The sequence below is a fragment of the Phascolarctos cinereus genome, unplaced genomic scaffold, assembly GCF_003287225.1.
Source record: "Phascolarctos cinereus isolate Bilbo 61053 unplaced genomic scaffold, phaCin_HiC Scaffold_4;HRSCAF=312, whole genome shotgun sequence".
NCBI classification, from domain to species: domain Eukaryota; kingdom Metazoa; phylum Chordata; class Mammalia; order Diprotodontia; family Phascolarctidae; genus Phascolarctos; species Phascolarctos cinereus.
The window spans coordinates 322,612,531-322,618,530 of NW_027555847.1; positions in this window are offsets into that span (position 1 = coordinate 322,612,531).

Genomic DNA, 6,000 nt, shown 5'->3' on the forward strand with positions numbered 1-6,000 from the left:
GGGAAGATAAAAACAAAAACTCAGAAGAAAACAACATAATGAGAACAGCTACATCCAAAGCCTCAAAGAAAACCATGAGTTGTCTCAGGACATGGAAGGGCTCAATAAGGATTTTTAAATCAAATAAGAAAGGTAGAGGAAAAATTGGGAAAAGAAATGAGAGTGATACAAGAAAATCATGAAAAAAGAGTCAGTGGCTTATTAAAGGAGGCACAAAAATACTGAAGAAAATAACACCTTACAAAACAAAATAGGCCAAATGTGAAAGAGGCACGAAAATCCGCTGAAGAAAAGAACTACTTAAAAAACAATTGGCCAAATTGAAAAAGATGTACACAAACTCACCAAAGAGAAGACTCCTTAGGAAAACTGAATTGGCCAGATGTTGCTGTTGTTTGTCCTTCATTCTGGAAGAGGACTGATAACATCAAGAGGATGATGTCTTGACTTGCAAGTGAATTGGATTTAAGTGAGTCAGAGCTGTGCAAAGCTAGATGGAAAAGGAGATGCAAAAGCTCTCTGAAGAAAATAATTCCTTAAAAATTAGAATTGCACAAGTGGAAGCTAATGACTCTGTGAGACATTAAGAAACAATAAACCAAAATCAGAAGAGTGGTAAAGGTAGAGCTTTATAGGAGCCATTCCTCCTCATATAAGGCAGGGTCTGCTGGCCTCTCAGTGCCCCCTTCATTTTTTAGGGGAACTAGGAAAAGATCCAGATGCTGTCCTCAAGCACAAGTCCCTGCTAGGGTCCTTCACAATAATCAAAATAGTTGGCTCTGACTGCAAATAACCCATATAAACAATCCCTGCCTAAAAAGAACTGCTTGTATCACTTTTCTATAATTCAATGCCACCCACAGGTGCTTAAACAAAACTATTTATTTTTATTCTGAACTAAAAAAAATAAAATGGACATTTTAATCTATGTAAAACAGGAAAAAAAAGATTTTGCATGAAAATTGTAGATCTATGGAATAAGTTCATATTGGTTTTCTTTTTAAGTTAGTAAATTCAACCTGTAGCTTTAAAAGCTATCCTGTCTGCCTGTGTTTTCTGGTGTTTTATCTGTGCATTTTTAAAAGATGCCTCATGGCATCTTTTTTTTTAAATTTGTGCTACCCTATTGATATGGCCCCCTAACCTAGCCATCCCTATCCCCCATCACCCATTTTTACCTATCCCCCACTTCTGACAAAAGAGGAAAAAAAATCCTTGTAACAGATATGTTGTTTATCCTTCCTTTTTAGATGACCAATAATATCACAGGATGATGTCTTGATTTGCTCAATTGAGGTAGAGTTATACAAAGTCTTTGGTCTCACTCTCTCTTCCTGAGTCATCAGAGTCCAGTGGCAAGACAAAAGTCAGTGTGACTGGCCATATCCTAGGATGCAGTGGATTACTTTATTATTGATTTTTTTTTTTGCTAGGCAATGGGGTTAAATGACTTGCCCAGGGTCACACAGCTAATTATTATGTGTCTGAGGCCACATTTGAACTCAGGTCCTCCTGAATCCAGGGTTGGTTCTCTATCCACTGCACCACCTAGCTGCCCCTATGCAGTGGATTACTTTGGCATCTTCGATGTCTGACCAAGCTCTAAGCACTCCACATCACCTGCTTCAACCACCTTCATAGCTATGGGAAATATTGTTCTCATCTGTCCATTCCACCAGGGGATGTCTTCATATGCTTGGGATAGACATCCCCCTAAGTCACCAAGGCCTGTTGGTACCCTTCAACCTTGTTTAGTCTGTTTGCTGAGATGGTTTTACCAGGGGATGACTAGCATGCTACAGTTTTTGAATCTACGGAAGAGAGATGAGTGAGTCAGGTGGTTGTTGTTTGTCCTTCATTCTAGAGGATCAGGAAGGTGATGTCATGACTTGCAAATGAATTGGATTTAAGTGAGGGAAGGCTGTGCAAAGTCGCCAGCCTCACTCTCTCCTCCAGAGTCATCTGGGTCCAGTGGCAAGATACAGATCAGGACTACTGGAGATGGCTTGGATGCAGTAGGAGACCTTGGTCTTTTTAAGCTCAGATCTTTCCCAGGTCTCTGGTTGACTGAGGCAACACCCATTCGGTGATTAAGGCTAGGTAACAAATGAGACAAAGAATGGCCTCTTTTACCTAGTTTAAAAAAAAAAGTCTGGGAGGGGAAGACCCTCAGGGTTTCAGGCCAAAAGAGAAACAATTGCTATTTATATGTACCCTGAGCAAATCAGGGCCCAAACAATGACCACTAAGTGTGGCTTGCCTATTGTTGGCCAATCAATGAGAGCCAGAGTTAGGTGGACATCAAAGATGGATAAGTACCCCTGAAAAGGGCTCAGCAAGCCCTCACATCAAAAATACTAGTCCTCCTTGAACACCCCATGTAACAAATGTACAGTCAAGCAAACCAAATTTCTACACTGGCTGTGTCTGAAAATGTAAATTCTATTCTTTACATCTAGTGTCTACCAAGAGGTAGGTGTTTCATCATTAATTCTCTGGGAGTCATGTTGATCATTGCACTCATATAGTTCTTAAGGCTTTCTAAGTTATTTTTCTTAATTATACTATCGTATATTATATAAATTGTTTTTATTCTTCTCACTTTGCCCTACAATCAGTTCTTATAGATCTTCCCAAGTTTCCTTGAAACCATCCATTCTATCATTTCTTGTAGTGCAATAATATTCCATTACATTCACATTCCATAATTTGTTGAGCTTTTCTCCAATAGATGAGTGTCCTCTCATTTCCAATTCTTTGCTATTAAAAAAAAGTTACTACAAATACTCTATACCTAGGAGTCCTTTTCCTCTTTATATGCTCTCTGTGAGGTAAAGGTGTCATAATTGGCACAGATGGATTAAAGAATATATATAATTTTATGGTTTTGGGGACATAGTTCCAAATTGCTTTCCATAATGTCTGAACCAATTCAATTTATAGGTTGGTTAATGTGCCTGTTTTGCCAAAACCCATCACCAAATGTTAAGTCGTGTCAGACTCTCTGTGACCCCATTTGGGGTTTTCTTGGCAAAGATACTAGAGTGATCTGCCATTTCCTTCTTCAGCTCATTTTACTGATGAGGAAACTGAGTCAAGCAGAGTTAAGTGACTTACCCAGGGTCACCCAGCTAGTAAGTATCTGAGGCTAGATTTGAATTCTGGTGTTCCTGACTCCAGGCTGGGTGCTCTATCCACTGTACCACCTAGCTGCCCCTCACCAAATCTTGTTTCCTTTTTTATCATCTTTGCCATTCTGATAGGTATGAGGTAGGACCTTAGAGTTGTTTTAATATGCCTTTTGCTAATTAACAACTTGGAGCATTTTTTTCACATGGTTAAATCTAGCTTGGATTTCTTCCTTTCAACGCTACCAGTTAGTCTATCTACCATTTATCTGTTAGGAAAATGATCTCCATAGGTGTTTGCAACTGCATTTCACTGTTTTGCTTATTATGCTAGTAACAACATTTGTATCACTGATAGACTTCTTTTGATTTAGTTTTGAACCCCATTGGGTTTTATTCTTTTGATTTCCCTTCAAAGATCGATCCTTTATTCTTAGTTTTTGGATGAATGACAGTAATGTACCAAATTTAAAAGTATTAAGAAAAAAAATTTTAAGGAAAAAGACAAAAAACAAAGATATTCAGGCCAAGCTGCCCATCGGCCCAGCCTCTGAATGTGAGGAGTAACTCATATAAGTTGTCAAAATAGTACAATTCTTTGCAGGGGAAAAAAGATTGATAGATAGACGGTACAATTCTAGCCAGGTTGCTGCAGTCAGCTTTGGGTCATCTCTACAATGCTATGTATAACTGAGAAACAGTCTATGACATGCTTCCTGTCTCTCAGCGGAGAGGAGATGGACTATAGGTAAAGAATGAGGCATACATTATGTGGAAAAACTCAACACTCAGCCCATTTGGCACAGGTCTGTCAAAGACAAATTTATTCATCATCTATTCAGGCACGGTTTGTTAGAGACAGTCACATGAGCATATTGAAAATGTCTGACTCAAGTCATTCCTATTTAAAATTTATAGCATTTAGAAACAAAGACAAAATTCTACAGAAAGATAAAAACAGAGATACTATGTAGGGATTTAGGAATTTTGACTTTATTAAAAGAGAACTACAATAACTTAAACTATCAGCAAACCCTGGAAAATCATCTTTTTAAAACCATTAAATCTGGTCAAGAGTAGAGGAAGAGGTATTGTCCTTAATTGCATCAATCAAAAGAGTTCCCTTAACCTAGTCACCACCCTAATTTAATTTCAGGGAATTTAAGGTTCTTTTGATTAACTTCAAGAAAATTGTGCTTGAGTTTCCCACTATAAAACTGATTAGATTTTTGAAAGGGATGAAACAAAAGGATTTCAGAATAGGGCCTTGCTTCTTTGGAAGTTAAGTATTAATAATTATAAGATTAATATGAAGTATTAATATGATTTTTTTCCCATTCAGGGAGTCCAAAAGGACTTAGACTGAAAACATATTTTTCTTAACATTTTCCTTAAGGAAGAGAGAGGCCTTACTGTATTTCTACAATTCTCAGGTATGACCAATATGTTGATTATGTTTTACTTAACAGTACTTCTTTGTTTCAAGTGAGGGTTCAGGGTTGGGTGAGGAAGTCATTAGAAAGTGACAGAAATTTTTTAAGACATTAATAAAACATTAAAAAGAAAAAGAAACTGTTTATGGGAATATTTTAAGCATCTACCCTCCTTGCTTATAGATAGAGCAGGAATGCTTTCAAGTACTAGAGTTTACCACACCATGGAACTCTACCCGCAGCTTCTGGAACATAAAGTACTGTTTAACAACATGAAACAGTGGCTGTTTCTTTTTTAATTTAAAAAGCCTTATTTGCCCCCAGACATACGCACTCTTTTTTTTTTTTTGAGAAAGTTGTACATCCCGTTCCTAAGGTATAGGCAGGATTTGGGTGGATATCTTTTGATGTGTGTTTGTCAGATCCAAGAGACAGTCTATTTGCAGGTAGGCCAAGATTTTCCTCACCCTCAAAATTTTCCCGAAATAAACTGAGTTGGCTTCTTTTACACGTCATAACTCTGGTGTATGCATGTGCACATTCATAATATTATAAATAACCAGTTTTCACTTCTAGGTTTGGAGTATTTTAGAAGAGAGGGGAATAATCTTGAGCTTAAAAAAACAAAAACAAAAATTAACCTGTTCAAGTCAATAAACTTTGATTTGTTTATTACTAGAAAATAATTACCCACCACCCACTTTTCTCCCTTTGACAAATTTTGCTTCTTTAATTAATTAATTTCAGATCTTGTTAGCTTGGTAGACTGGAAGGAATCAAAGCTAATATTTTTAAATTCCCTATCAAAATTGAGACAACTTTGGGTTTAAGAGAATTTAGTCACATGTTGAGGGATCACATAATATAAAACTAATTTTCACTATCAAAAGGTTAATAGTGAAAATACACAGGCTTAACAACAGTTAAAGAAATGGAGTGGTTTAAAGCTAGGTGGTGCAATGGATAGAGTGCCAGGCCTGAAGTCAGGAAGAGTCATCTTCCTGAGTTCAAATCTGGCCTCAGACACTTACTAGCTAGACAAGTCATTTATCCTTGTTTGCCTCAGTTTCCTCATCTGTCAAATGAGCCAGAGAAGGAAATGGCAAACCACTCCAGTATCTGCCAAGAAAAACCCAAATGGGATCACAAAGAGTCAAAGGTGACTGAAACAACTGAACATTAAAAAAAAAACAGTTAAAGAAACCCAGGTTAAATCATATTTATGGTAACATAAATTAGCAAAACAAACAAACAATAAATATTTTGAAACCCAGGGTTGTAGGCCAAGCTGTGAAGATCAGGTACACTCTCCTATCAATAGTGTCTAAAAATTGGGCCCACTTTTCCCGAACCCAATCTGCCAATATGTAACAAGAGCTATACAACTGTTTTCTGTCCTCTGATTCGTTAGTTCTAATTTGGGATCTATACCTCAATAA